The sequence below is a fragment of the Cricetulus griseus genome (genome assembly GCF_003668045.3).
Source record: "Cricetulus griseus strain 17A/GY chromosome 1 unlocalized genomic scaffold, alternate assembly CriGri-PICRH-1.0 chr1_0, whole genome shotgun sequence".
In the NCBI taxonomy this organism is placed as follows: Eukaryota; Metazoa; Chordata; class Mammalia; order Rodentia; family Cricetidae; genus Cricetulus; species Cricetulus griseus.
The window spans coordinates 8,365,887-8,388,361 of record NW_023276806.1 but is presented as its reverse complement, the minus strand read 5'-3'; positions in this window follow the sequence as shown (position 1 = coordinate 8,388,361).

Here is a 22,475-nt window from a genome sequence, read left to right as displayed (position 1 = left end):
CCTTGCTTTCTCTTTCTCTCAACTTCATAACCTCTTTGTCTTGTTATTATGTATTATTATTTTATTATAATTATTGTATTATAATATATTTTAATTACATTATTATACAATTATTGTTATTTTTTCAAGACAGGGTTTCTCTGTGTAGCTTTGGAGCCTACCCTAGCACTAGCTCTGGGACCAGGCTGGCCTTGAACTCACAGAGATCCTTCTGCCTCTGCCTCCTGAGTTCTGGGTATTTATATATATATATATATATATATATATATATAATATATGTGTGTGTGTGTGTGTGTGTGTGTGTGTGTGTGTGTGTGTGTGTGTGTGTGTGCGTGTGTACAAATATATAGATACAACCTGCTGAATCCACTTAGTATTGCTTACATGTATATTATTTCAGAGCTGACCATTTGGTATTGGATAACTAATTAGTGGACTTGCCACTTTTTATAAGCCTCTCCTCTCTCACCATTCCTTCATCACCTGTAGTTCTCCTACTAGTAGTAGGGCTGAGTGAAGTTTTCTTCTTTCTGTTTTAACATGGTCATGCCGTTGTCATTGTTCGTGTTTGGTTGAGGCAGCAGTAATGTTGCAGTGGCAGTACCATTTGTGTAGCTTCCCAATCATTTCTAGGAGACAATCTTACAACAGATTTCCTGGCCCTCTCACTCAAGAGGCTTTTTGCCAAAACTTCTGTACCACACTTTATTTCTTGACCTGGACTCTATGCAGATTCACCGTCTTCTGCTTCTGCTTCCCTGTTCTTCCTAACTGGCTCTACTCTCAAACCTGTCCTTCTGCCACCCAGTCCTTGTCTGAGTCAGAAATACCCACAGCACAATTTCTTTCTCAGTCAGGTCAGTCTAAAGCATGTGCAGATGTTCAATACACGTTATATTTTATATGCTTGACATTTTTACTGCATTTTTCCCGAAGAAGTTAATTTAGTTTTACTCTTGAAGAAAACTGCCATTTCCCTATATAAAAACAACACTTTGCTCAGGAAATGGCAGCATTTTTCCCTAGGGCAGGATGGTAGCTGGTGAATCTCCTACAAAAAGGAAACATACATACGGCTTCAGCTATCCTTTTTATGAGAGCAGCCTGTTCGTCCTTCCTCCTTGCATTTTTTTTCTTGCTTTGGAAGAGTGAATTTTATAAGTTCAAGGGTAAAGCAATTTCTGGGATATGTCAACATTCTTGGAAAATAGTTGTCGTTAGTTTATATTCTAAATATAGCATTAGATGGCACAGAAATGGCATCATAGGTGGAAGTGTCTAAACATATTAAAATTCCTTACATTTAAGCATTTACTTGAAGAGATCCAAATGCACAGTAAATATGTCATTCTTTAATCTTCTTGGTATGATTCGTTCTCTTCCAATCCCTACCACTTTCAATTGAGCTTTGTTCACCACAGGATTTGATATCCTTTGTGTTGTGGGCTAAGTGAAAGCCAATGATCAAAAAGGGTATGTCTAAATCCTAATCATTAGAACCTCTGATTACGATGTCATATGGCTAAATAGATGATCCCAAATGTTAGGCTTGAGTATCCAAATAGTTCCCCAATGGATTCAAATGTACACTTGAAAAAGAAAACAAAAGAAAAGGCAAAGGTAATTTTCACAATGGAGAAGGAGGTAAGATTAAGGTGGTTACAGCCAAGGAAATCTTGGAGCCATTGGAAGCTAAAAGAGGTGGGGACAATTACTCTTGAGCCTCTGTGGGAAGTGTGGTCCTGCCAACACTGTTTTCAGATTTTGGCCTCGAAAATGGTAATAAAATAAGTGGGTGTTTTTTTGAAGCTTCAAATCTTGGGGAATTCATTCTTTTAGGAATCTAAAGCACCTACTAAAGAAGACTTGACAAAAATGCCTCATTATAAAAGCTGTTGTTTTGGCATGGCCTAACAATAAAACAACAAAACAATTATTTCAGTAAGAAGGCACCAGGATGCCTGAATTTAGTCTTTATGCACATATTATTTTTTATTATTTTGTATATTTGTTTATTCTCCTCTCACACAATATATTCCAATCACTGCCACCGCTCCTTCTCTCTCTGCCACCCACATCCCTTCTCCCCCAGTACCACTGTACCTCCATTGCTTCCCTTCAGAAAAGAGCAGGTTTCCAGTGGTATTAACAGAACTCAGAATAACAAGATGCAAGAAGATCAGCTCTGCACCCAAAGAGCAAGGCTGTATGAGACAACCCAGCAGGAGGAAGTAGATCCCATGAGCAGGCTAAAGAGTCAGAGATGCCTCCCACTTCTGTCCTTAGGACTCCAATATCAGGGCTCTCTTTGCTTATTACTGTTGATACTTGGTGACTGAAGATTTACTCAGCTATTCATAGTGAAGACTGCAAGTTATTCCTCTACTATATTTAGAGCCTAACATACAAATGACAAATTCAGTGGGTACACTGATGACACCTGGCAACAAAAAAAAAATAGCTTTTTTGTTGATTGAGAGAGCATGGCAGAATTCTGGGAACTCTGGGACATTGTATGGTGCCAAAGAATATTGCCATGACTTCATCATCTTCAGTGTCCTTCCTCTCCAGTGCTAAAGACACAAATTAATACAGAAAAGAATTTGCTAATGATACCAGAAATACTTCATCCAAAAATTGTGTCATCTTTCAGGGCTCAAGACACATCTACATAACCAGGGAACTGAGACAATACTTAAAGAATTATTGCTATGCATCATGCAATTAACTTCTCTATCTGATCATTGATGTAACTACAAATATTGGGTATCAGGCAAATTTATAAAACAACAGGAAGAAAATGTAAGCATAAAGTCTTTATTATTATTTTTTTACTAATAGAGGAGCATTTGGGGAGATTGACATGAGATAGGAGTCTTTCTCTCATTTTCACTCTATTGATATCAGGTATGCCTGAACCAGTTAATTGGAATCTATGAGTGTAATTAGTGTCATCTGAATTTCTTGTCTCCTTCCCATCCTTATTCGAAGCTCTTAAAATTCTTTTTCATTCTGTTTTCCTTAATTAATACTTTTATTATAATTCTATTTGATGACTAGGTTTACTTTGACCACCTTCTATGTTAAACACTTCATAAAGTGTCTGATTGTAGCCAAACTTTATGTGTGTGAGGCAAATATTTGAAACATAATTAAATGTTATTAATGACAGATTTTTAGAATAACCATTCAGGAAAAGGGGGCACAATTTAATGATTCAGTCAAGAAAATCTAAAACACAAAAGAAAAAGTTTTGTTAAACAAGATTATGATTGCTTATAATGGTTGTCTAAGTTTTATTTTATGGAGAAAGCATGTATATTTTCCCATAATACTGCTATGATAGATGCACAGAAATCTTTGCCAATGTAAGTGGCTTTCCTAAGTGGTGACTGTTCTAGTGGGATTTTTCTTTCTTGTGATTTTAACACGTGTGTACATATATGTATATATGTTCCTGTGCATGTAAATGCAAGCATGTGCCTATGAAGGACTTAAGACAACCACAAGTGTCAGCTCTCACCTTCCTCCTGGTTTGAGGACAACTTATTTATTGGCTGCTGCATGCACATGGAAAACTGGCCTTTGAAATGCTGGAAATTCTGTCTCCATCTCACATCTTGACTTGGGATCTTCAGGGTTGTAGATGTGTGTGATGTATTCAACTTCCTGTGGATCTGGAGGGAAGGATACCAGATTGTCACACATGGTGAATATTTCAGTCACTGAGAATGTTGGAATTGTCTTAAACACATTGTATAGAGTACATTATTTATTATAGATCTTTATTTTATGTTTCTGAAGTGATGTGTTCCTACAAAATGCAGAAGTAATGACACATTTAGGGCACTGGTGAATAGTCAAAGTTTAACATTGTGGGAATTGTATCAAAGAAGCACAGGATCTACATAGACAGAACTCTAGGGTTTATTATCATTCTTTAAAAAATTTTCAGCAAGTATACCTGCACTTGTTTTAGGTAGACTTAGCACTTCTAAATGTTAAAAGAAAAGTGAGTGATGTGAAAGGCTCCTAAAACAGAGAAAGGCACCGACAATTCTGAGAGCTGAGGCAAGCAGCTCAGTGCAGAAGGTTTAAACCTGAAACCACTGGTGAAACATTTGAACAAATGAAAGGATTAGTCCTTTGGAAGTCATAAAATCTCTGGTTGTAGAGGACCAGATATCACCTTGGGCACAACTGTTCACACTGCAAGAACTGCTCTCAAAATTTATCCCTGATTATGGTAGACTTTAGTATACAAAAGCAAGGATTCAAGGAGTTCTTAAAATAAGCACTCTTAAACACTTATGCTGGCCCTGACAAAGGAGCAGCACAGAAATTAAAAGCTGATAACATCCAATTAAGATTGGCATAGTGCCAAAGGGCTGTTGAAGGGAGAGAAAAGTGAATGGAAATTACTGCAGTGACTATCCTGAAGAAATAACAGACCACTTAGACAGGACATAAGACCAGTGACAAGAAACACAGACATCACAAGCAGGAGGGTAGGATAGAACCCAATACCTGCATCAGGGTAGAGTGTGAACACAACATCTGCACCAGGGTAGAGAGAGAACACAACATCTGCACTAGGTGTTCTTATCATTTCCTGTGTTCTTCCTCCTCACGGTCTCCTGGCTTCACTTGTTCACCTCTGCAACTCTGGGTCTCCTCTCCTCTCCTCTCTGCCTCCCATTTTCCTATCTTCATGCCACCTTCCTCTTTGAAATACGTAGTAAGTAGCCCAATCCATATTTTTCTCAATTTCACTCCATAAGAGTTTCTTAGGTCTTATTCTTGCTTTGAATGGGGTGGTTTTTCATTCCTTCTGTCCTTCGTTCCTCCCTTTGTTTTTTCTTTTTACGGATTGAGTCCTTTTTACATGCATTGGTGTTTGGCCTGCATTTATGTGATAGTTTCAGATCCCCTAAAACAAGATTTGCAGATAGTTGTTAGCAGGCATGTGGCTGTTGAGAATTGAACCTGGGTCCTCTGGAAGAGCAGCCAATGCTCTTAGCTGCTGAGTTGCTGAGGCTGGCCATCCTCTTTGGGAGACTGTGATTACATACCCTGCACTGGAGGCAAAGACAAATCAATGTCTTTTGGCTTTCAATAGCTGCATTGAGAGTATGTCACAGCTTTTCATATCATCTTTTTTTTTTTTATCCTCATTCTGCACTCAACTTTACATCCAAATCATTCTAATCATGCAATGAAAATTTAAACACCTGGATCAAAATACCGCTCTTTGCTCCAATTTCTACTATGTTTATTTTAAAATTCTAGATAGCATGCTGATTTCTTCATTCCTTCTTCTTTTTAATGGTTTTTTCTCCATCCCCATAAAAATGCATAATAGAACTGTGGGAAATAGTAGTGCATAATCATTCCTTGTTGAAATCACTGTATTTTGTATATATTAGATAATATGAAACTTGATATTGTCCAAATTAGCCAGCATAATTTTGCTTTAGAAATCTCTTTAGGAGTTTTGGGCCAGTGGTTATTTAGATAGTCTTATTGATTATTCTTGCTAAGTAATCATATTAAGAGAAATATCCATACAACCTCTAGGGATTTATATTTCCTTCCATATTATCCATATACCTTACATATTTTAATGATTATTAGTTTTATACTTTAATTTTATTATACTCTGTGGTGTGTATGTAATTGTGTGTGTAAGTGTGTGTGTGTGTGCGCACACATATGTGTGTGTGTGTGCATAGGCTCCTGTGTGGAGGCTAGAGGTTTATTTAAGATACCTTTATTGATAATCCCTCCTTCATTTTAAAAGAGTCTCTTCCTAAACCAGGAACTGCCCAATTCAGCTAGAGAAGCCAGGCAATAACTCCTGGAATTCTTCTGTCACCCCAGCCCCATCCCACAGTCATGGTAATGATGCCATTGTCCTGACCATATACAAGGTTCATTTGTGGGTTCTGGGGGTATAAAGCCAGGCTCTCATCTTTTCACCACGAGGACTGTGCCATCTTCCAGTCCTCTTAAAATGTACTAAATGTGATGAAAATGACTTTTAAGTTTACTCTATATCTCTGTGGCTTCAGCTCTACCAGGTAGTGTAGACAGTACTGTGTGCACATTTCCATAGGCTATGTCTACAAGTGAAAGCCTGGGATGAAGTAAACATGTACTGGGGGGTATTTTTGGAGTCCATGTAGTCTCTTTTGATGCTCCAAGTGGAGACCATAGAGGAATACAAGTCCCTCTGAGCTGACTGATAACTTGGCAGCAAGGTGAGGATGTGAGATTGGCCCTGAGGTCAGGTTTACAGCTGTGGAGCTACAAAAATTGTTCTACCACTACTTGTATTTATTAACATTTTAAAATGCTAAAGACTTATTTTAGTTTTATAGTTTATATGTAGCCACCTTCTATTATGTTGTAAAGGTTGTTTTTCTTTGGGGATTTGTTTTTTTTTTTTTTTTTTGTCTAGCAAATTGGCTATCTCTGGCTTTATTTTCTTCTCACACAGGATAGACACTCAGGATTTCTATGACAAACCAAATTGGCCATTAAGGCTGCAAAGATTCCACACCAGCTGTTTTGCGAACAGTGGTTTTCATCATGCTGACACAGAACATGGCTCACACACTCTCTCAAAATCACACATAACCCCTGTAATTGGTAGTATGGCTCAGAGGGTCCTAGAAGTTGGTTATTTGTTTGTCAGACTGATGCTAGGTGTACTCCTTGTTGTAAACAAAGAAAAATTTCCTAAATTTTGTACGTATCCCATTGAGACATGGAAGTTAATTTTTGATAAAGTACTTGTTCAGTCTGAACATCCAGCAGGCTAACACATAAACAAATAATTAAACAAGAGTTTAAAAATTGCAGCAGAACTTCAAAGACAATTTTTTGTGGATAATATTTTTTGCTCATTTTGTGGGCCTGGAGGCTCCCAAGGAACACAAACACACACCGTAATCAACCTCTAGTTTCTGATACATTTTGAATGAACTAAAGTGATGCCTGAAGTTCTTAGTAAGAGTCTGATTGATGTGAATAATTAATGTCATTTCTAAATTCCAGGTCATAGTATCTGTCACAAGGTACAGATCTCATAAGTGGCTGTGATTAACCAGTGGTCTGACTTGTGCCTGCTGGAAGGTTCCTCTCCATCCTAAGGCAATGATCTTTCATCACTTAGTTGGAATGCATCCTGCTTATTTGGCAAAGTTTCCATCAGACCACGCTGTGCCTCCTACCTTTCCTGGATAATAATGTTCTAATAACATTTCAAGTTTCAGAACTGGATACTATGATAAGCAAACTGTTTTAAAATTTGGAACGGCTACTTCACTTTCAGAAGTGATGCCACCAACCTATAACAGTAAAAAATCTCCTGATACCACCATAGAAGTTTAATTTTTAATTAATTAATTTTATTTGAGGATTTTTCATAGAATATGTTTCGATGACATCATTTCCATTCTCTCAAGCTGTCCAAGATCCTTCCACCCAACTTCATTGTCCATACATGGGTTTCTCTCAAAAACCAAGGAAAACAAACAGGAAGCACGAGGAACTAAACATAGATCCATGAGGAAAAATACCAAAACAAAACAAATAGCACACACACGTGCGTGCGCACACACACACACACACACACACACACACACACACACACATGTCACCACCTCTATCACCACAGCCACAACCACAACTGCAGTCACCTACCACCACCACCACCACCAACAACAACAACAACAACAACAACAACAACAACAAAAGCAAAAACAACAAATGGAATCCACTTTGTGTTGGTCAAATATTTCAAGGCATGGGGTCTGCCCTTAAATGTGGATGATATACTCAGTGACACTCCATAGGTGAACACTGATTTTCATCTTCCCAAAGAGTATCTATTACAAACATCTTCTTCAATCATTTATATGTATGCCTGTGTCTCTGTGTGTGCACCTATTGGTTGTTTGAGTTGGAGCACATATTATAAGAATACAAATACAATGAGAAGCATTTATCTTTAAGTGTATGTCTCAGTCACTGTTTTCTTGTTGTAAATAGACACCATGATCACAACTCTTATAATGGAAAACATTTAATTGAGTCTTGCCTACAGCTTCAGAAGTTTAGTCTATTATCAACATGACAGGAGTTATGAAGGCAAGAGGCAAACATTATGCTAGAGAAGGAGCTGAGAGTTCTAATCCACAGTAGTCACCAGCTAAAAGAGAGAGATACTGGGCCTGACTTGGGATCTAAGTCCACCCCCAGTGATATATCTCCTCCAACAGGGTCACACCTAACACTTTTAAATGGTATCACTACCTCATGACCAAACACTCAAAAATATGTGCCTCTGGGGAACATTTTTATTCAAACCACCACAGTGCATATTCAACATTGATTTGTATATTTTATACATTAATTTAATAAGGCAATTACATAAAAGGCAATGAGTTAAATACTCTTAATAGAAAAACTAATACACATGCACATACAAGCAGGAAAACCTGACCAGGAGTACTCCAGGGAATTTTCTCTAATAACACAATGTTCAATATTTTCTAAAGTAACCATATAAGTTATTTTTGAAACCTACCTAGACTGAGCATGATGGCTCCCAACTAAAAACCGAGCATTGAGAGGCTGGGACAGGAGCATTGTTGCTAGGTGGAGAGGTTAGACTACATGAAAAAGAAAGCATTTCAAGCTGGTAAGCTAATAGCATCTACATAGTGATTGAAACTCTTTCCGGAAGAACATAAGCACACATGTGCGTGCACACACAAGAACATACTTATACTATTCTCTGCTCTAACTAAGAAAGGTTTTCACTACTTGGTGAGTCAAGTGCACATATTTTTCTGCTGAATTCATTTTTTCCTTTTGACCAAGAAATATAGGAGAGGTGGAGAAGAAACCAGAAAAAGAAGATGGGTGTTGGTTGTCACATGTGTAATAATGTGCTCCTCTACTTGAATAACAGATTATTCTTATAGGAATTCAAGAAGTTTTCATTAGAAGAATTGAGAAAATGCTAAGTGCTTGCTATGCAAACATTAAGACCTGAATTCAATTCCTAAGAACACTTATATAAAAGGCTGAGAGTAGTGGTGTGACTACCACCAATGAGGAGGTGAAAACACAAAGATCCTCAGGACATTTAAATTTATTAGTGAATCATAGTGAAAGATCTTGTCTCAGAAAGCAAGGGAGATGGCTCTGAGAATGGGATCTTTGACTGACTCATATGCACACAGAGCTGCAAACACCCAAACACCTGTGGAAAGAGATACACATGTGAACAGAAAAAAGTGGCATTTGAGTCAATTGTCAAAGAGAGGAGGCAGTTAGCTATCAGAATGTGTGAGTATTACCTCTTAACAACAAGTGATTAACAAGTAACACAATCCAGACAAATATGAGATTTGATAGCAGCTCAAAATGTAAAGAGCAGCTATGGAAAGGAGCCATGGTAGGCAGGGAACAATGTAGACAACAGGCTAGGGCAGAGCTGCCATAGAATGTGTGGTTCTGGAAATATTCCTGGACATTACTGCAAAATTTTCTTTCAAAGAAATGATTTTTCAATTATGTTGATTTTAATGTGATCTTGAATTTTACACAGCACATGAATTCATCTCATAGATTTCTATGGGTGATAGATAGCTAAGCACCCATTGCTTGCATTGCTGGTCCCATGTCCTCAGCTACCAATCTGCTATTGGAATGATGTGGCGATGGCTAAGCATCTCTAGAGCATTTCCATCTTGTATGATTAGTTTTCAATGGTGTATAAGGATTTTTTTTTAATTTTCATTCCAACCACAATTCTGACTGCTAACCCTCCTTCTACCCATTTACTTCCCACCTGAGTCCATCCCCTATCCACTCCTCCCACATGGTAAGGGCTCTCATGGATGGTCAACAAAGCCTGACCCATTAAATTGAGGCAGGAACAAGCCCCCACCCCTGTATTAAGGCTGAGCATGGTATCCCACCCTAAGGAATGGACTCCATCAAGCTAGCTAATGTATCCGTGGACAGATACTAGTCATGCAGTCAAGGGCCCCTCAGATAGGTCCACCTACACAACTGTCTCCCACATGCAGAGGGCCTAGTTCAGTCCCAGGGTGGCTCCACGGCTGTTGGTCTAGAGTCCATGAGTTCCCAAGAGATTGGTTCAGCTGTCTCTGTAGATTTCCCTTCACAATATTGGCCTTCATTGTTCATGTATTCCCTCCTTCTTCTCTTCATATGGATTCCCAAAGCTCAGCCTGGTTCTTGGTTGTAGGTATCTGCATCTTGTTCCATCAGTTTCTGGATGAAGGCTCTATGAGGACAGTGGGGTATTTACTATCTGATTACAGGAGAAGGCCAGTTCAGGCACCCTTTCCACTACTGCTAGGAGTCTTATTTGGGGTTATCCTTGTGGATTCCCCCGAGTTTCCTGATCACCAAGTTTCTCCCTAATGACCATAGTGCCTCTCTCTATCAACATATCTTTCCTTACTCCCCCACTCCATCCCTCTCCCAACTTGACCTTCCCATTCCCCCATGTTCTCCTCCCCAACCCTTCCCCTTTACCATCCCTCTCCACCAGTTTAGGCTGGGAAAGGGAATTACATGATATCTCCTGTATGATTTCATTTTACACAACTGATTTGCCTTTCTATAGCCCAAGACATTCTACTCTTTGCTTCTATGAATTTTTCATTTAAGTTAATTAATAAATGGAAGCATGCAGTTGTTTATGATATAACTGACTTATTTCATTCCACCCAGTGTCATCAAGTTTTAGTCATAAGGCTTCATATAACAGAAATTCTTTCTTTTTCAAAGCTCAGCAGTACTGCAGTGCATGTACATACCTCTTGTAAACAATTCATTCACCTTCTGTGTGCATTTTGTCTCTTTAAAAATCTTAATTACTGCAAATAATACTGCTATATAGTGGATCTTCACAGAGAAGAGGTGAGTGAGGGGAAAACAATGGCTAGAATATATTGTGTGAGAGAAGACTTTATTTTCAACAAAAAATGACAGAAACAGATTCTAATTCCAGCTCTTAGAGATGAGAAATCCAAGGTATAACAGCTTCATCATTGTGTATTTATATATTTATATGTATATAAATTTGCACACAGTCTGTGTCCATATGACAAATGAAGTTGGGCTTTGCATACATATAGGAAACTGTCCATCAGAGAGTGTCACGATCTGCTTTGTGTTCAGAAGGATGTTTTTAGCTTAGGCATTAAGGAGAGCTGCAGAACAGCAAGAAATGAATGCAAGACTCTTTGCATAAGCTGTTTACTATCTATAAGATTTCACATTATAGCTAATGTGAGAATAAGAGGGAAATTTAAGTTAAAATGTGAGTTATTTGTAGATATCCTTCCACAACACCAGGTATTATTTATTGACTGTGTACTATAACTAAGCAATTCATCACAGTTATTTAATATATATATGTATATATATATATATATATATATATATTAATAAATATAACTTAAAGGACATGAAGCTGGGTCAAAACTCAAGGCCAAGGCTAACTTTTTTTCAATGCCCATGACTTCAGTCAAACCACAGAGTCTCATGAGGTTGTCAATATTCATTAACCCAAATTCCTTAAACACTCCAAATATACTTAGTCCCTTCTTAATAATTAAAGCACTCATCCAAGAAAATCATGAAAATCAGATCCTTGAAGAAGTATGACACAAAGTGACTGAGTGATGTGTTCATGGCAATCACTTTGCTAATGCAACACAGACAGATTGCACATTGGATTTGTTTCATTTCCATTTCTTCAAAATTGGAAAATGACTTCTATAAGAAGATTCATTATAGTAAATATCCATTATAACAAAACAATTTTATGGTCTTCAAAAGGTGATAGCAACTTGTGCATAATGTTTAAAATGCTTCAATTTAAAGGTTTTCCATCCCCAGGTCACTAAAAGCTTTCTAAGTGGAGTCATGATGATTTTAACTACAGACAGTCAGCATCTCTCCAGCTTTATACCTCACATAGAGAGATGAGGGAACAAGGTTAGGTGTGGTGTGAGTGTTTTGTTTGAATGTTCATTTGCTCCTTACGCTATGGTGTTACTTGGGAGATAGTGAAAATTTTAAGAGGCAGCGTCTGCATGGACGAAGTGGTCGATGATGGGAGATCATTTGAGACCTTGTCTTTGATCTCTTCTTATACTTCTCTCTGTCTACTTCCTGTCTACCATGAAGTGACACATGCTCCTTGACCAGACACTTGGATGGCCCCAATGTTCTTCTCATGAAGCCCAGTGAGCATGGACTGAATGGTCTCAAAGTGTTGACCTACTTCCTAGAGGGACATGTAAATGTTTATTTACCCTATGTAGCGCACAGAGAAGACATGGGAGAAATGATTTCACCCAAGCATAACTGAAGGAACCATTAAATTTATTAGGGGTATTTACAGGATTCTGGGTCAAAGGTTACTTATGAATCATTGATGACCATGAGAAATAAAAATTTGTAACTTTTGCATCATAGGCAGCTTGGCCAGTCAGAATGTCCCTCAACACAGCAGAGGGTTGCTGTTTTTACAGGCTTGGAAATGTATTTTATAATTTTCAGGAGGAGCTTCATGAATCTTGTAAAGATGTTTTATTTCCCAGAATTAGTAATTTTGAAAGAGATTTCTAAGGCTTATGTGCCTCCCTCCACCTTCCAGAAGGGAAAGTTTCAATTCACCAGGAATAGCTAAACAAAAGAAAGTATGAACAATATAAGTAATGCCTCCCTTATTTGCTTTCTGGGGATCCTGGTTATAGAAACACAAAATTAAGTAATACATGAAGTAATAAATGCTCTATCATTCTAATTGCTCAATGTGAAGAATATGCCAAGTAGGACTCCAGTATGTATAGAAAGAAACTTCAGTTTGTTGTATATGCTTATTGTTCAGGGATAGTTGGGTGAGACATCACAGCATTTTAAGTTCCATTCACTTGGAGCACACCTTAGTAAGAGTGTCTATTGCTATGAAGAGACACCATGACCACAGCAACTCTTATAATGAAAATCTTTATTTGGGGAGGCTCACTTAGAGTTCAGAGTCAGAGATTTGGTCCATTATCATCATGGTGTCAGCAAGGTCACATGCAGGAAGATAAGGTGGTGGAGAAGGAGATGAGAGTCCTAAATCTTGCAGGCAACTGGGAAATGGTCTTTCTGTCACACTGACTGAAGCTTGAGCAAAACAGACCTCAAAGCCCCACAGTGGTATGCTTCCTCCAAGAAGGCCATGCCTACTCTAATTCTCCCTTTGGGATTATGGGGTCCATTAAATTCAAATAATCACAAGCCAAAGTCATCAGGACATGTGGTAGTCAAATGAGTTACTATTTAGAGGGAATGTTCAAATTGATGGGTGATTAGAACCACTTCTCTTTTGTCCACCATGCAGTGTTAGTATCTACCACACAAGAATCAGGAGCACCACTGTACAAATGATAGCACCCCACTGCTATGAAATTTTGGAAGGAGCACAATAATTCAGTCTGATTTTTTGATTTAAGGACTTCTGTATGTTTCAAGTTCATAGCATCTGGCTACCATTGGCAGCAGCTGCACCAAGCAAGAATTCAACAGCCTCAGTCTTCAGGTTGCACACTGTGAGCACAATGCTTTCCGTTCATTTCCATGAAGTTCCCACTGTGTAACAGGACTTCTTCCCTTGGCAGTGCCAAATCACCACGTTGACCGTCACTATGAAAACAAATGTAACACAATATGGACCATACAGGCCTGCAATGATTTTTATATAAAACTTAAACTTATGTGTATAACAACCAAATGGACTCCTTGTTCCTGTGGTCATCTTTTTATACTAAATCCACATTAAGAATTCATGTGTTTCTTAATATAAGTAACATACTATAACTACATACTGACCATGTCTTAATACCTTTTCAGATTTTTAATCACAATTTCAATAGTTATATGAAAGTCAGCACAGATGAAGCCGAAAGTAACATGGTATGGAATACTCCTTTATCTTTGTAAAGATATATCACTCTAGTTGGTTTAATAAGAAGCTACATATCTAATAGTTAGGCAGAATTTGGGGGTCAAAGAGAATCCTGAGAAGAAATAGGAGGGGAAGTATCCTGAGCAGCACAGAGTAAATTAATAAAGCCACAAGACACAAATTAGGTTGATAAAAATGGGTTGATTTAAGTTGTAAGAGCTAGTTAGTGTCAAGCCTAAGCTACTGGCTGAGCTTTCATAACTAATAAGCAGTCTCTGTGTGATTATTTGGGAGCAGGCAGGTGCAGGTGGGACAGAAAAGTCTGCCTACAAATGTCACCCAAAATTTGGCCACATATAACTACAAAAGATCAGATAAAGCTTTAAAAAATAAAGGTTCTAAACACACAGAAACAGAGCCAAAATGGTTTCCTAGTCTTGTGTCTCCCAGGCTGGCCATGGTGCAGAGACACATTTCCCAGAAGCTGCCAGCATGCTTCAGCCACCAGTGCAACATCAGCTTAGCCACATGGTGAGTTTGAGGTTGTGCTCATGCAGACAGAAAAGATTATACTTACATAGTAAGGACAGATTCAGAGGCTTAAAAAAATAAATAAGTATAGATAGGAAAAAATAGCTAGTTTATAAACAATAAAGTTTGTAAAGAAAAATTAGAGTATTATAAAATAAATAAACCCCATATGGATGGAAAATACATAGGGAGTCTGGATCCTATATGGTGTCTTGTTAACTTTGAATTTTTAAAATGCTAATTAATATACAAAAAACAGCTGCTGAGAGATATTGGATTATGGAAACTGCTAAGTTAAAAATGTCTTAACTTAAAAATGGAAGCCAGACAATGTGCTGTGCTGGGCAATGGGCAAGAGGTTATGCCTTTGCTTCCACAGGAAACAAAAGGATGATGATTCCTTCCAGAGTAATAGAGATCAGATTTGGCCAGGGGAGACCTTCTGAGTATCTTGACCACAGACATGGGGGAGGAAGCCAAAAAATAAAGAGGCTACATGACAGGTGACATGTAACCTCTCCCTTGAAATGGGAACAGCTCTGAGATGAGACAAGACATAATAAATCTTGGTGGCTACATAGTCCTCATGTCTTATTGTTACATGCCTTCCTTTCATATGGCTTGGATAGAGATTCAAACCACAATTTGGTTATACAGTCCAAAAGGACTTATAAAGTTGACAGATACCTTTCACCTGCCCAAACATAAAAATACAAGTCACCTTTTTTTTCAACTTTTTTTATTTGAATTAGAAACAGGATTGTTTTACATGACAATCCCAGTTCCCTTCACCTACCTGTCCTCCCCTACCCCCCCCATTAAAACCTTATCTGTCACATATCTTTTCTTCTTCCCATGGATGGTGAGGCCTTCCATAGGGTATCTTCAGAGTCTTTTGTATCCTTTGGGATAGGGCCTAGGCCCAAACCAATGTGTCTTGTCTCAGGAGTATTCCTCTATATAGAATGGGCTCACAAAGTCCACATCTATGCTAGAGATAAATACTGGGCTTCTACAGGAAGTCCCATAGATTTCTGAGGTTTCCTCAGAGAAACCAATGTTCCTGGGGTCTGGATCAGTCCCTTGCTGGTATTCCAGCTATCAGACTGGGGAGCAAGAGTTTTGGGATGTTCAGGTCAGCTGTTTCTGTGGGTTTCACCAGCCTGGTCTGGACCACCATGCTCTTCACTGGTCCTTCTCTGCATCTGGGTTCCAGTTCAGTTCAGTGATTAGCTGTGGATGTCTGCTTCTACTTCCCCCAGCTGCTGGATGAAGGCTATAGGATGGCATACAAGTCAGTTATCAATCTCATAATCAGGGGAGGGCATTTAAGGTAGCCTCTCCTCCATTGCTGAGATAATTAGCTGTTGTCATCTTTGTAGACCTCCAGACATTTCCCTAGTGCCTGATTTCTCTGTAAACCAAAAATGCCTTCCTCTATTATGATATCTCCATTCTTGTTATCATGTATTCTTCTCCTGACTCATACTTTCTGCTCCCTCATGTCCTCAGCATCCCTCTTCCTCTCCTCTTCTCATATCCTAGCTCCCTCCCCGCTCTTCCTGTGCTCCCAATTTGCTCAGGGGATCTTGAACCTCTCCTCTTTTCCAGGGGACCATGTATGTCTCTCTTAGGGACCTCCTTGTTTACTAGCTTCTCTGGCAGTGTGGATTGTAGGCTGGCAATCCTTATTCTATGTCTAAAATCCACATATGAGTGAGTACATACCATGTTTGTCTTTTTGCAATTGGGTTGCCTCGCTCAGAATGCTTTCTTCTAGATCCATCCATTTTCCTGCAAATTTCAATATTCCATCTTTTTCCGATGAGTAGTACTCCATTGTGTAAATGTACCACATTTTCTCTATCCATTCTTCAGTTGAGGGGCATCGAGGCTGCTTCCAGTTTCTGGCTATTACAAATAGTGTTGCTATGAACATCGCTGAACATATGTCCTTGTTGTATGAATGTGCTTCTTTTGGGTATATTCCTAAGAGTGGAATCGCTGGATCTTGTGGTAGACTGATTCCCACTTTTTTGAGGAGTCACCATACTGATTTCCAAAGTGGCTGTACAAGTTGGCACTCCCATCAGCAGTGGAGGAGTGTTCCCCTTTCTCCACATCCTCTCCAACATGAACTGTCATTGGTGTTTTTGATTTTGGCCATTCTGACAGGAGTAAGATGGTATCTCAGAGTTGTTTTGATTTGCATTTCCCTGATGGCTAAGGACGTTGAACACTTTCGTATGTGTCTTTCAGCTGTTTTAGATTCATCTATTGAGAATTGTCTATTTAGTTCTGTACCCCACTTTTTAATTGGATTGTTTGGTATTTTGGAGATTAGCTTCTTGAGTTCTTTGTATATTTTGGAGATCAGCCCTCTGTCAGATGTGGGGTTGGTGAATATCTTTTCCCAGTCTGTCAGCTGTGGTTTTGTCTTACTGACTGTCTCCTTTGCTTTACAGAAGCTTCTCAGTTTCAGGAGGTTCCATTTATCAATTGTTCATCTCAATATCTGTGCTACTGGTGTAATGTTCAGGAAGCAGTCTCCTGTACCAATTCGTTCAAGGTTATTTCCCACTTTGTCTTCTAATAGGTTCAGTGTAGCTGAATTTATGTTGAGATCCTTGATCCATTTTGACTTAAGTTTTGTCCAAGCCGATAGGCTTGGGTCTAACTGCAGTCTTCCACATGTCTGCAACCAGTAATGCCAGCACCATTTGTTGAAGATATTCTCTTTGTTCCATCGTATAAATTTGGATTGTTTATCAAAAATCAGGTGTTCATAGGTGTGTGGGTTAATATCAGGGTTTTCTACTCTATTCCATTGGTCTACTTGTCTATTTTTGTGCCAATACCAAGCTGTTTTCAGGACTATAGCTCTATAATAGAGCTTGAAGTCAGGGAGGGTGATGCCTCCAGAAGTTCCTTTATTGTACAAGGATGTCTTGGCTATCTTGGGTCTTTTGTTTCTCCATATAAAGTTGAGAATTGTTCCTTCAAGGTCTGTGAAGAATTGTGATGGGATTTTGATGGGGATTACATTCAATCTGTAGATTGATTTTGGCAAGATTACCATTTTTACTATGTTGATTCTACCAATCCAAGAGCATGGGAGATCTTTCCATATTCTGGTATCTTCTTTAATTTCTCTTTAGAGACTCAAAATTCTTATGGTACAGGTCTTTCACATTTTTGGTTAGTGTTACCCCATGGTATTTTATGTTGTTTGTGGCAATTGTAAAGCGTTTTCTGATTTCTTTCTACACCAATATGTCATCGGTATATAGTAGACCTATGGATTTTTTTAGTTAATCTTGTATCCTGCCACTTTGCTGAAGGTGTTATCAGCTGTAGGTGTTCCCTGGTAGAGTTTTTTGGGTCACTAATGTAGACTATCCTATCGTCTGCAAATAGTGAGAGTTTGACTTCTTCTTTCTAATTTGTATTCCCTTGATCTCCTTTTGTTTTCTTATTGCTCTAGCTAGGACTTCAAGAACAATATTAAAGAGGTGTGGAGAGAGTGGACAGCCTTTTCTTGTCCCTGATTTTAAAGGAATTGGAACGAATTTCTCTCCATTGAATTTGATGTTGGCTGTTGGCTTGCTGTATATTGCTTTTATTATGTTGAGGTATGTTCCTGTTATCCCTAATTTCTCCAAGACCTTTACAATGAAGGAGTGTTGGATTTTGTAAAAGGTTTTTTCGGCATCTATTAGATGATCATGTGGGGTTTTTTTTGTTCCTCAGTCTGTTTATATGGCAGATTACATTGATGGATTCTCATATGTTGAACCATCCTTGCATCCCTGGGATGAAGTCTACTTCATAGTGATGGATGATTTCTCTGATATGATCTTGTATTAGATTTGCCAGGATTTTATTGAGAATTTTTGCATCAATGTTCATGAGGGATATTGGTCTGCAGTTCTCTTTCTTAGTTGTGTCTTTATGTGGCTTGGGTATCAAGGTTTTTGTAGCCTCATTAAAAGAGTTTGGCAATGTCCCTTCTGCTTCTATTTTGTGGAACAATTTGAGGATATTGGTATTAGCACTTCTTTGAATTTCTGGTAGAATTCTGCAGTGAATCCATCTGGCCCCAGGCTTTTTTTGATTGGGAGACTTTTGATGACTGCTTCTATTTTCTTAGAGGTCTGTTTAAGTTGCTTATCTTTTCTTGATTCAGTTTTAGTAAGTGATAACTGTCCAGAAAATTATTCATTTCCTTTAAAATTTCCAATTTTGTGGAGTACAGGTTTTCAAAGTATGACCTGAAGATTCTCTGTATCCTGAGTGTCTGTTGTTATGCCCCCTTTCATTTCTGATTTTCTTAATTTGTATGATCTCTCTCTGCCTTTTGGTTAGTTTGGATAAGGGTTTGTCTATCTTGTTGATTTTCTCAAAGAACCAACTCTTTGTTATATTGATTCTTTGAATTGTTTTCTTTGTTTCGACTTTATTGATTTCTGCCCTCAGTTTGATTATTTCCTGAAGTCTGCTCCTCCAGGGAGAATTTGCTTCCATTTTTTCTAGAGCTTTCAGCTGTGATGTCAAATCTCTGGTGTGGCTATTCTCTAGTTTCTTCATGTGAGCACTTAGAGCTATGATCTTTCCTCTTAGTACTGCTTTCAAAGTGTCCCATAAGTTTGGGTATGTTTTGTCAACATTTTCATTGAATTCTAGGAAGTCTTTAATTTATTTCTTTATTTCTTCCTTGACCCAGGAATGTTTCAATTGAGTGTTGTTCAATTTCAATGAGTTGGTAGGTTTTTTGCACTTTGATTTGTTTTTGATTTCTAATTTTAAAGCATGGTGGTCTGATAAGACACAGGGGATTATTTCAATTTTTTGTACCTGTTGATGGTTGTTATGTTGCCGAGTATGTGGTCGATTTTAGAGAAGGTTCCATGTGATGCTGAAAAGAAGGTATATTCTTTTGTGTTTGTATAGAAAGTTCTATAAATGTCTGTTAATCCCAGTTGGGTCATAACTTCTGTTAGTTCCTTTATCTCTTTGTTAAGTTTCTGTCTGGTGGTCCTGTCCAGTGGTGAGAGTGGGGTGTTGAAGTCTCCCACTATAACTGTGTGAGGTCTTATTCGTGATTTGATTTTTAATAATGTTTCTTTTATGAACGTTGGTGCCTTTGTATTTGGGGCATAGATGTTTAGAATAGAGACTTCTTCTTGATGGATTTTTCCTGTGATGAATATGAAATGACCTTCTTCATCTCTTTTGATTGACTTTTAGTTTGAAGTCTATCTTGTTAGATACTAGGATAGCTATCCCAGCTCTTTTCTTGGGTCCATTTGTTTGGAGTATCTTATCCCAACCCTTTACTCTGAGGTAATGTCTGTCTTTGAATTTGAGGTGTGTTTCTTGTATGCAGCAGAAGGATGGATTCTCTCTTCATATTCAATCTGTTAGCCCGTGTCTTTTATATACGACTTAAGATCATTAATATTGAGGGAAATTAAGGTCCATTGAGTGTTTTTTCTTGTTTGTTTTTGGTTTGTTGTTGGTACTGGTATTGTATGTGGATTTATCCTGCCTTTTATTTTGTGTTTTTGTAGAGTGGGATTATCTATTGCCTATGTTTATGTGGGTGTAGTTAATTTCCTTAGGTTGGAGTTTTCCTTATAGTACTTTCTGTAGGGCTGGATTAGTGGTTACATATTATTTAAATCTGATTTTGTCATGGAATATCTTGTTTTCTCCATTTATAGTGATTGGAAGCTTTGCTGGGTATAGTAGTCTGGGCTGGCATCCATGTTCTCTCAGAATTGGTAGAATATCTAACCAGGTCCTTCTAGCTTTCAGAGTTTCCATGGAAAAGTCTGGTGTAATTCAGATAAGTTTGCCTTTATATGTTACTTGGCATTTTTCCCTTGCTGCTCTTAATATTTTTTCTTTATTCTGTAAATTTGGTGTTTTAATTATTATGTGATGAGGGGACTTTCTTTTGTGGTCCACTCTATTTGGCTTTCTGTAGGCTTCTTGTACTTTCATTGGCATGTCCTTCTTTAGGTTGGGAAAGTTTTCTTCTGTGATTTTGTTGAATATGTTTTCTGCAACTTTGAATTGCGTTTCTTCACCTTCTATACCTATTATCCTTAGGTTTGGTCTTTGCACGGTGTCCCATATTTCCTGGATATTTTGTTATGGATTTGTTAGACTTCAGATTTTCTTTGCTTGATGAGTTTATTTCCTCTAATTTGTCTTCAGCGTCTGAGATTCTGTCTTCCATCTCTTGTATTCTATTGGTTATGCTTGCATCTGTCGTTCCTTATTATTTACTCAGCTTTTCCACTTCCAGCATTCCCTCAGTTTGTGTTTTCTTTATTGTTTCTAATTCAGTTTTCAGGACCTGAACTGTTTCCTTCAGCTGTTTAATTGTATTTTCTTGGTTTTTTGGCTTTCCTTGATTTCTTGCATCTTTTGATTTGTCTTTTCTTCCATTTCTCTGAAGGATTTTCTGATTTCCTCTCTTAGGTTCTCTATCATTTGCACGAAGTTGTTTTTAAGGTTGCTCTCTTCTGCTTCTTCTTTGTTGTGATGTTCATGTCTTGCTGGTGTAGAGTCCCTAGACTCTGGTGGTGTCATATTGGTTTTCCCTTTGTTGGATGTGTTCTTATATTGTCGTCTTCCCATCTCTTCTTCCAGTGGGTACAGTTGGTGTCACTTCCTTTCCTGGTGTGTATGGGTGCGGTGTTCTCTTCAGGTGTGTGCAATTGACTTTGATAGTCAGATGGATTTCAATTTGGGTACAGGCAGGTCTGAGGCACTCACTGTCCAGGTGGGTGAGAGCAGCAGTGGCACAGGGATGTCAGCAGACTCTGGGTCTCAGGGTCCTCAGGGGTCGAGTCATCCTGTCGAAGATCCTGGGGCAGTGTTTGCCAGGGTGGGCAGATGGAAGTTGGGCCGAAGGCAGGGCTAAGCAGTTTACCTCTGCACTCTCTGCACTCTGTGAGGGCTGGAATGGCCCAGCGATCTCAGCAGAGTCAGGATCCCAGGGTCCTCGAGGGACCAATTCAGTCTACCTGCAGATCCAGGGGCCCCAAAAATCACCTTTAACTGAACACATATTACATACTTGTATTAATGCAGATATATATGTTACCTTTGAAATTGTATGTGTTTTCAGAGTAAGGGAACCAGAGACCAAAGAAAATGGGTATCCCAGGTGATCAAGCCATTCAGAACACCTCTATTACAGATTCTTCAAAGTTCTGCATTCAGAACAGCTTCAAGGCTGCTGGCTGAGATGGTACAATCCCACAGAATTCTCCTGCAAGGACTTCAGGTAAGCCTTGCACTTATCCATTTCACAGAGACTGAACAATAAATAATATAGGTAACTCTCATGGGACTTGACTATTATCCCAATTTACCCAGGGTCTCCTAAAGATGTCAGCTCTCAAGACAACAGAAAACAGTATAGAAAACATGACTCCCACATTCACAAGAGGTGGGATAGATGGCTTTTGGTAATTTGATGGGTTATAGATGTTTGTCATCATTTGGTGGGAGTTAAATGTTCACATTGGTCATTGTCAGAAGAAAAGTTAAACAAAGGAGTTAGAGTCAAGGATTTATTTCTGAAGGAAAAAAAGGGGGATATCATATGGAAATGATGAGATAAAAGTGTGGATTGTTGAGTCTACATTTAAACAATCACTACTCTCAAATATTTTATGTAAGGATAAATCTTTCCCCAGCCACCCGAGCCCCGTCATCACATGTGCTCCCAAAGTAACACACAGAGACTTATATTAGGTACAATGCTGCTGGCCAATGACTAGGATTTCTTACTTGCTATCTGGGTCTTATTTCTCACCCATAATTATTAATCTATATATTTTATAGAGACTTATCTTATTGAGGATGCTGGCCCTATGTACCCTCTCTTGCCTGCGATCAAATGGCAACTCCA